At 37.6% G+C, this 10,218-nt stretch overlaps 1 long non-coding RNA gene across 1 annotated transcript; it reads left to right on the forward strand.

The window, feature by feature from the left end:
• The first annotated feature begins 1,408 nt into the window (after positions 1-1,408).
• LOC131567962 (uncharacterized) lies at positions 1,409-9,766 on the forward strand. Its single transcript, XR_009275685.1, has 3 exons — positions 1,409-1,569; positions 1,683-1,723; positions 9,251-9,766. It is a non-coding gene; the product is annotated as an uncharacterized LOC131567962 (long non-coding RNA).
• Positions 9,767-10,218: the final 452 nt, after the last annotated feature.

Genomic DNA, 10,218 nt, shown 5'->3' on the forward strand with positions numbered 1-10,218 from the left:
AGGTAGTATACTGTGCTGTTCATGAGATTATATGTCATTTTACAGAAATTAGTTTATTAAATGTTTTACATAGTATTTCACAGGGAGCACCACATGCTGCTGAATGTCAATAATCAGTTCCTGCAATATATGCTCTGTGTGACTTCATTTTATAATTTGCATGAATATTTTTATATTAATATCTTCATTAACATGAAGAGTCGTGCATGCAGGGGCACATCTTATGCTTAGAGTGTACTAATCTCTGTAATGTGTGGTCAGAAAGTTAAAGTCATCCACTGCATGGCTGTTTCTGCAAATTTAAAGTGAAACTTTTTCTAAAGCAAAGATCAGACTTGGAATTTATATTTGATCTCATAGAGCAAGTAGGAAATTGTCAGTACAAAATTGGCTTCAATCTTATATTGTTACTCATATAACAAGATATTGTTCTAAGATTATCTACATATAGTGGATAACCAGAAAAGAGTCCCACAGTAGATATTGTACAATTAAGTACAAAAAGCCCCCCAACTCAAAAAGAGATTGCAACTAAGAGACCAGCCATGATAAAAGCCAGAGATTTCAGTAAAGGAAGAATAACACTCAGTTCATTCTTATTTGAGAGAAGGTATGATTTTTGGAAGCATATAGGGAGCAAAACTAAGTATCACAGGATAATAGGTAATATAATGTAAAGTTTAGATAATATTATGTAAAGTTTTAATGCAGATTTCTTTAGTTGCAAATTTAACTTTATAATACTTGACTGCTTCTTTAATTTAAAAAAGAAAGCTATATTCAATTTTCTGCATGCATTACAGTGGAAAGAAATGTGTATATATGTGCATAAAAATATAAAAAATTATTATCTTTCATTTTTTCCCCCACTGCAGCTTATCTTGAAAAAAATGAATGGATAAGTATTTTTAACAATTTGGTGCCTATTAAATAAAGTATTTGATACCTCTGCTTGCTGACAGTCTCCTGTAGAGTTCCTCAATGGCATGGTGCTAGCTGTTGAGCACAGAAGGACACGTCCTCAGATTCACAGACACATTTGGGTTGGAAAAGACTTTTTTATCAAGGCAACTGCTTACCCAGCACTGCCAAGCCCACACTAAATCATGTCCCTGAGTGCCACTTCTGCAGGTCTTTTAAACCTCTCCAGGGGTGGTGAACCCACCACTGCCCTGGTTCCAATGCTTGGCAATGCCTTCTATGAAGAAATTTTTCTCAATATCCAATCTAAACTTCCCCTGGCACAATTTGAGGCCATTTCCTTTCATTCTATCACTGGCAAGTTGGGAGAAGAGAATAAACCCCACCACTCCACAATCTCCTTTCAGGTGGTTGTAGAGTGATAAGGACTCACCTGAGTCTCCTTTTCTCCAGATGAGACAACCCCAGTTCCCTCAGCTGCTCCTCATAAGGCTCATGCTCCAGGCCCTCTACCAGCTCTGCTGCCCTTCTCTGGACACATTTCAGCACCTCAATGTCTTTGTAGTAGTGAGCAGCCCAAAACCACAGGATTTGAGATGCTGCTGAGTACAAGATCACTGCTGCAGCAGTTCTTTTTAGAGAAAAATGGTAAGTGAATTTCAGGGAAAAATATCGTAGCCCTAGAGCTGTTTTCCACTGCTGATAAAGCCTGCTCATTGTTGATGTTTTCAATCCCCATGCATCTGTGAATTTTTCTACAGTCATGCCTTCTGAAGAGATTGAGAAACAGAGATGACTTATGGTAAGTAATTTAATTTAATATCTATTAGAGCCAAAGACAATGACCTTGTCTCTCTACACTTGATTCATAATTATTCCTGTAGTGGATGTCCAGGCAGCAATCAGTGGAAATGAAATGACTGTGTAGTATTTTGACATGAGAGATGGAGCATGGAAAAGCTGGACTTGGACTGTGTAAACTCTTCCCAGCTCCTCATGCTAATTTTATTGCCATGAACATGACTAATCCTAAAGGCACACATGCACCTGATAACCTACATGCACCTCAGACTAGGAAACAGGATCTCACTTAATTGGTGAGAAAATAGAAGAAAATGTTATTGGCTTGCCTCAGGATTTACTGGTTGTTTTCGCAACTAAAAGCTTTGTAATTGTTGACTTAAACTTTTACAGGGCCAGGTTATCATGTTATGCTCCTAGTTGCCAAATTTATTTAAATGCATTGCAGTAGGGAACAAATCTCTAAATCAAACATGGTAGTTGAATCATATTAGAAAAAAAATCCCCAACAATATAAACAAGCATCTAACATAGCCAGTCACGATGAAGTATTTTAGCCTTCAGGCAATGTAAATTAGGAGTACACTTTCTTTAGATTAATCCAAACATTTTAAACTGGATTGAATTAGTTATCTTCATCATAAATGCATTTGCAGAAAAGGTGATAATATTATGTAAAGTTTTACTTAATGGAGATTTTTTTTTTATTGCAAATTTGACTTTATAATACTTTACTGCATCTTTTATTTACAAAACAAAACTATATTCTAATTTTTTTTGATTGTTTTATTCTTTCTTTAGAAGCACCATTAAAGTGTTTTAATTTTTTTTCATAACTACTTAATAACAGTTCTTGATTCTTCCTATTAAAAAGATTCACTGAAAATCAACCTCTGGGGTAAAGATTATTAATAAGAAACTTGAAAATAAAGTTCCTAATAATTTAAAAATACTCTAACATGCATTTGTGCTATATAGATATGTGAAAATGGTTCTGTTTGCGTGTCTCAAAACCTGAACACTTGGACTCTTGAAAATAAGACATTAAATTGACACAAATAGGCTAACAACTGCTGGTCAGTTTTGAAAGCTTTGGTCTGTAACTGTTCTCTCATACACATCACTGCAGTACCCTGTCTTTAAAGACCTTTATAATGCTTATGGAAGTGTAATGCTGGGTTTGACAAAATCAGTGTTGTATTGTTTAAAATACAGTGAATGCAAATGCTTGTCTTGTAGTGTACCTTCATTTATTTTCTTTTATCTGTACACCCAACTTTCTGTAATGTTTTTCACTCGCAGAGTGGCCACCTATGGTGGCTGTTTATCCCAGTGTGTATGCCCGTGGGTAGGCAGCCTCCCTCTGTAATCCAAACAGAAATTTCATTTAAACAAACCCAAGTCTGCTGATCCTATCTCAGCAGGTGTAAATTAAGAAACTTGTGAAATTAATGATAGCTTAGGGGCTTGCAAACTCCAGAGCTAAAATACTTGGCAGGATTGCATTAGGGACTGCTCTAATTAACAAAGGACATGCTAAACCAAAATAAGGGTAATTGCTGACAAATCATATTTAACTGGTGTAAAAACATGTTTCAAGATAAGATAAAATAGCATGCCCTCAATTCAGCAAATAGAAAAAATTATAATCACTGTAGAACCTTTTAATTTGCAGAGCATTTTAATTAGTAGAACTGTTTCTTCAACCTTAAAAAAGAGATGGTGAATTTTGTGCAGAAAATGAGCATAGGGCCATTGGGAAGAGAGAGAATCAAGAAGCCTATTAGTTTGGCATTTATGGGTCAAGTATCATGGTTCTCAAATTCATAAAATTTGTCTTCCATTTGTCTGACATCCTATTCTTGTATTCAAAGACCTCCCAAGTTAAAATCAGAGGTGTTGAAAAACTATTAAGACAATACTCTTTAGAAAGCTGCAGCTTTTGTTGATAGGTGCACAAATTATTTCATTTGGTGTTACTTGCAGAAGTAGAAAGAATACTTCTACATTTAAAATGTACTTCTGTGAGAAACTGTTAACAGGTGGGATAGTGTAGAAAAACGCAGAGGGGAAAACAAATTTTTTTCTTTAATTCTTGATGTCTTATCTCTGTGCATGTAGATTTTGAGGCTGAGGGCTATAACCCATAAAATGCTGAAGTCAGTCTAGCTATGTTTATTTTACATGTCTGGGAAGACAGAGAAATTGTAGGGAACAGAACGTCAGGAGTTTTCTCAAAATGTACATCCTATCTTGAGTTTCTGTGCTTTGTCTGCAGTGTGTATCCTTTTAGGTAAAATAGTTTATACGTGGTAGATAATAAATGGAAACAATGTAACACAGATGAGCAGTTATTTTGTGTCATGGCAATTATTTTAACTAACACAGGTACTTCCAACCCATTTGCAGACATACACATAAACACAGACATTTCTATTTTCTTTCTCTGTTTTGCAAGCGCCTTCCCCAAATACTAGATTGGTGTCTGCCCCTAACATGATAATGGTATAAAACAGAGTCACTTGTGTTCAAAATGGGGAACTTTTTCAGGTGGTTAACTACTCTGGGTTGTGTCTTTAGCAGGATCTCTGCATTTGAGTTTAGCACAGTTGCTAAGCAAGTTGGAACTTGCTGCTTTTCTGCAAAGCTTGGCCTTCAGGAGGAATTTTTCTGAAGACTTGCTAACTGAGGCCTGCAAAGTCAGATTGTGTGCCCAAATAAAAACACTCAACATAATGGAAGACTGATGTGAAAGAGATGTGAAAGCAAAAGTGCTGTTGCAGCATATTTGGGTGTTCCATACTGGTTAGATGGGTTATGGGGAAACCCTGCCTTCTAGTTGGGCTGGTGTTTGATGCCAGGGGTGATGCAGATTTGAAAGTGTTGAGCTGAATAGCTCATATAGCATTTTAAGTCCAAAGTAGGACTTGCTACTGATCCACATCTTTTTTTGGGAGCAAGAGGATATTTTTACTGCCTAATTTTGATGATAATTACGATGTACATGTGTGGCACGGTGGAAATCCAGTTTGTTCCTTGCTGCCTAAATGCCCCAGCTCATGGAGTTGAGTGCAACCTTGGCACAGCAGCTCCATGTGATCCCATGTAACCCATTCCTCTCTGCTGCTGTCCTCGATGCCAGATCAATTCTGCAGGATTTTCTACAGAATCCTGTTTCTCCAACCTGTCCTGTCTGCACAAGGACAAACTGTGCTTTGTCTGCAGAATCACTTGGTCTCACCAGGATGTAAGAACCATGGAAAAACACACGTGGGCCTCCTGGAGACTGCTGATGGGCTACGGAAAGGGAGGAGTCAAAGACCCTCAGTTTGTGGCTGCTTTGGTAATAATCTGGCCCTGCTGTGAGTTTACACTGGCTTAGATGGCAAGTACAAAACTAGAAATTTTTAGTGATTGAAAAGTGGTATTGAATAGAAGAATAATTTAATTTAGTTGCATCATTAATAATAATAGAATGAGGGGGGATTGGCATCACTTGCTGATGAGGTAAATATGCTTTTTAAAAGCAAGTTGTAAACACAGAAACACAAGTGTGTGTTTGCAGGGCTGAGGGGAAGCCTGAACAAACCCAGATTCTTCATTTCCTGGCATAACTTCTTGGGAAAAGATCTGTGGGAATCAGGGAATTTGCTGTTCTTCTTTACCCAGGTGGAAGAATGGTTCTGCAAGAAAATCCTTCTGCTCAGTGTTTGCCCATTCTCTTCCAGAGCTGAGGTGTTTTTAGTGTTAATAAAACATGGAACAGTGAGAAAAAAATCAGATTCCTTGCAATATAATTAAACACACAATGCCAAAAAAGTTTGGATTTCAGGCTGCTGCTGGGCCACCTGTCTTGGTTTCCTAACCTTCTGGCCTCTGTCTGCCCTTCAGATGACAGATTAGCTGTGAACATCCTCTATAAAAGGAAATAGTGTTCTATAAAATTCACACCAGGGTTTCCAATTTAGTATCAGTCAGGACATCCTAAAATAAAATTTGTTTCAAAAATAGGTTGGAGGGGGGATGTCAGGGTTAAAAGCAAACAATCTACTGATGTCAGTTAATTCTGTGAGAAAACGTGCATGGAAAAGGGATTTAGAGTCTTGTTCAGGTGCAGTAGTTTTTTTGCTGATGGGGAGTAAAGCAAAGCAAAACAATAATAGCACGTTCTGTGAATCAAGTGTGATAAAGAGGAGTTCCTACAGAGCAAAACAGGAAGTTTAAAAAAGGCCAAACAATTGATCTTTGAGAACAGGAATGATATTTTAATTTTAACCTTTTTTTTCCTTTTGGCTTTAATTTAGAATTTACAAAGTGATGCGAGCCATTGCCAGTAAATAGCATTTTAATGTATTCAATGCACACATGTTTGTACATGAAGGGATATGAAAATATTTTAAATATTTCATTTTCTTTTTGCAAATGAAATATTGGGGGTTTTAGATGCCTGTAGTGTGTAAATCAGGATATTAATTTGATTACTCCACTTGTTATCTTCCCAGTATATTTTCTTTCCCTGAGTTGTACTGCAAAACCTTTGTCTAAGCTTTTCTAAGAATTTTATTCCAAGGACTCTTTCCCCCCCCCCCCCCCCACCTTCTGTTGTTAAGATTTATCCCTTGGAAATATTACTTTCCAGATCTCATCTATACTTGAGGATGATTTTTTTTGGAAGTCTATGCAAAAACAATCAATTGTCTTACATTGTTAGCAGTATTTGGCCAAAAATTGAACTGTACCTTGACATAGAGCTTATCTGGGCATTTGCATCTTGAATACATTTATCTTTACAACGTTATTACCATTTGTCTGTTTTAATAAAATAAGACATCCTTCTGTAATTCATAATTAGTTCTCATACAATCTGATCGTTTATCTGCTATTTAAAAACTGTCCTGCAGTGAAAATGACAGTAATATGTAATTGAATAATACATGATACAATATATTATGTAAGTGCATCAATTAAAAAAAAGCATATGACTTCAATATTCAGAATAGTCTTAGAGTTTTAGATATTTTTCTTCAATATTGGGGAAAAATGATTTAATCAACACATAACTACTGTCATTGTTAACATTTATCTACTCAATATTTGGCTTCAACTTTCAGCCTTTGGGTCTTACTGCATCTTTGTTACTAGCCTGAAAAACATTGCAGTGCCACTGTTGGCCATCCTGGTTCTTAAAGAAAATGATCAAATCATTGCTTCAGCTCTTCTCTGTTAAGCTGAAAAGATTGAATCTCTAAATCCTGCACCATCAAACCTCTAAATCATCCCTGTACACATTTTTTGGATGTAATTGTAGTTGATCAATGTTCTTTTTAACATATTAGCTTGAAAACAGGTTATGCTAAAAAAAAAAAACAAACACAAAAGAAGGATGCAACACTGCCAAACACAGAGTTGAAGGAACTACTGTCCTAAGAACTACTGTGTTAAAGGAACTACTGCTTTCTGCTGCTGCTTTGTAGTTTTCATTTGAAATATTTTAGAACCACAGTGGCCCCTCTGGACACAGAATTCAGTGGAACTCCATGTTAATTTGACTCTTTTCACTGTTTCTGATCACTAGAGCAGAAGCCATTGTCTTTGTTCCTATGCATGACGTTCATTTGCTTATCTTAGAACGAGTTGGGGTTGCTTGTGTCCATGTTACCCTGTGATCTTGATTGCCCTGTATCAGTGAACTCTACCCCTCCTGTTACTTGCCTTTTCCCAGTCTTCACATCTTCCCTAGTGGGGTTTATTTCTTCCAGAAGTGTTAAGTTGGAGGTGATGAGAACTGATCCTATAGACTCCCGTTAAAAACACAGTTTATTCCCTGATACCCTGTGGTTATGTCAGTCCAGTGCTGAGCATACCCTGCTTGTAAGGCAAAGTCTGGCTCTGGCTGCCATCTCAGCGAGAGTGAGGAGAGCATTGGGTGGAGCAAGCATGAAACTGCTTTAATTTGGGCATCTGAACACGCTGCACTGACACTGCTTGTTACTGTCAGCTGGACTTGTAATGACATCAAAAAAATCTGTCAAACCAGTTCCTATGATGTGATGTAAACATAGATAAATCAGCATGTAATTACTGTTCTTAGCTTTCTTATTCACTTATACTGCTGCTGGCACTGTTTTATTTTATCCAGGATTTTTTAAATGTCGGCAGGATCTATAGCATTGAAAATATCTTAGTTATATTTGCTGCTAATAATACTGACTTTCCTTAAGTCCGAGTATTTTGTGGCATCCTCTGACCCAAAAATTGTGAAGCATTCCTCTGCCACTTTCTTTTCTAACACATGGTCCCAACCTGATTGAACAAATAATAACCAAATTTAAATATAGATTTAAATATATAAATATAATTTAAATATAGATTTAAATTTAAATTTATATAGACACTTTCTTAAATATTTCTGAAAAAATAGAATTTCATCAGCCTTATGGTATGACAGCATCTGATTTATCATGCACAAAACAGGCTAGTGAGCTATTCATTGTGCATTTCTTTTTTGCCCAAATCATCACAGAAAATTTATGATAATACCATTGCATTCTCTTTATTCTTGGTTTGCTTAAAAATAATTGTCAATCTTTTTACACTGCATTTCTTTTATGACTCTTTTATGGTTTTAATGATTTTTTTAATGATTGCAGTTAGTTTTATTCTATGTAAGTTTATTTACTTTTGCAATGATTTTTCTCTCAGATGGTGGCTTCTTGAGGAACTGCCTCATTTACAAGTTACTATGCTTTAAAAATATTTTCTTGCAGCTATTATCACTAAACTATGTTTAACTTTGTGACACTGACCCTTTAAAATAGCTGATACAGATATGAGTCTCTATGTGCTTTTGTGTGCACCTGTGTACAGATACATGGGGAGGGCTCTTTTGTGGTGTTTTAGGCAACACCAATTGTGAAGCCTCTGACATGCTTCTTCTGCACCTGTTGTTTGGTCCTTAATTTCTGAAGATGAATTTTTAAGCACTGAGACCTGTTTATGTCTGTGACCATTAAGCACAGTGCAATGAGTATAATTTTCTATGCAAAAGAACCCCACAAAAAACCCCAACCAACCAACCAAACAAAGAAAAAAAAAAAAAAACCCACCAAAAAACCTGGTAAAACTCTGGTTATCAAGATCTAGAAATTATAAAGCTCATCTTATTGGCTCAGCTTTCATTATTGGTAATGTCTGCTAATCCCATTTAAGATTTCTGAATGGTCCCACAAAGCTCTGTAACCCATTTTTCCCTGACTTTGGTTGCAATTTCACAACTGTCCTTCCTCTTGATGATGTGTACCTTTTAGAGGAGAGTGGATAACACCAGGGGAGACCTGCAGCCTCTCCCTTTGCATCCTTGATTGGCTCAAGGTTCAGGCAATACCTTAGGGAAAAACGCTGCTGGGGGTCTCAAACCAAGCTACATAATAAAAAATTATTTGAGCTTTGACAGATCTGAGTGAACTTTAGTTAAAACCATGTTCCAGTTTTTTTGAATGAGTAGATAACAGCCTGTGGTTTGATACAGAGCTGCCCGCTGCTGAATGCCTTTCCATGCCTGACTGAGATGCAGGATGCGCAGGAAGCAGCATCTGCCCCTTCCCCAGCCGGGGGCACAGCACCGTGGCTCTTCAACCCTCCCTCTGCCCGGATCCAGGAGTGAAAACCTCAGCGCCTAGCCTGGCATCCCGTCTGAATCTGCTCCAGGGCATGGGAATCTGCGCTTGCCCAGCTGCTTTAGCATGACAGAGTACACGGTGCTCTGATTCAGCCACCTGGGGTAGGCAGAGAACACTAAGAGGGAAATTTCTTTGCTTGCTTGATTAGAGCAGTTACCAACCCAGAACAGCCCAAAAGGCAGCAGGTCTGCAGTATTTCCATTTCAAGTAACCCAGCTCCTTTGTAAAAGCACAAATAAAGAGACCCTGTAGAAACAGTCTGTAAAACGAGGAATACTGGGAAAGCAGAGCAGCTCCTCCTTGGCCTCAGGTGCTTGACCTCTGTATCCCTTTATTTGGATGGCTGCATTTTCACCTCTATTTACTTACTGCACTTAGACAAGAACAAGGGCACCCTGATGCCGCCTTTTTGTGTTTGGTTTCGGTTTTTTTTTTTCTTCTGTCATTGTGTCGCTCTCAGATATTTGTTGCATCTGTTTCCTGTTAAGGAAGCTTCGTGCTGCCTTTTGTCCAGCAGGTGGAAGACTTGCTGCACGGTGTGTAGCTCCGCTGTCGGGCTATATATAAACATTTGAAAGGGGATACGGGAGGTTTAAGCCGTTGGGGCAAGGAGATGCTATTGAATAGATGGTTTTCAATTAATGTATTTTTTTTTTAACCACTGTGTTAATGAAGGAGACAGAATGCTAAGAAAGGCAATCTCTGCACCAAAATTTGAAAACCTGAATTCAGTAGCTGAATCCAGGAGATGCCACTGGGGTAAATCCCAGGTCTATAATTGGCTGTGAGAGGCTGCTGGGTTTTGTTCTATATTCAT

This window comes from Ammospiza caudacuta, chromosome 1, assembly GCF_027887145.1.
Source record: "Ammospiza caudacuta isolate bAmmCau1 chromosome 1, bAmmCau1.pri, whole genome shotgun sequence".
In the NCBI taxonomy this organism is placed as follows: Eukaryota; Metazoa; Chordata; class Aves; order Passeriformes; family Passerellidae; genus Ammospiza; species Ammospiza caudacuta.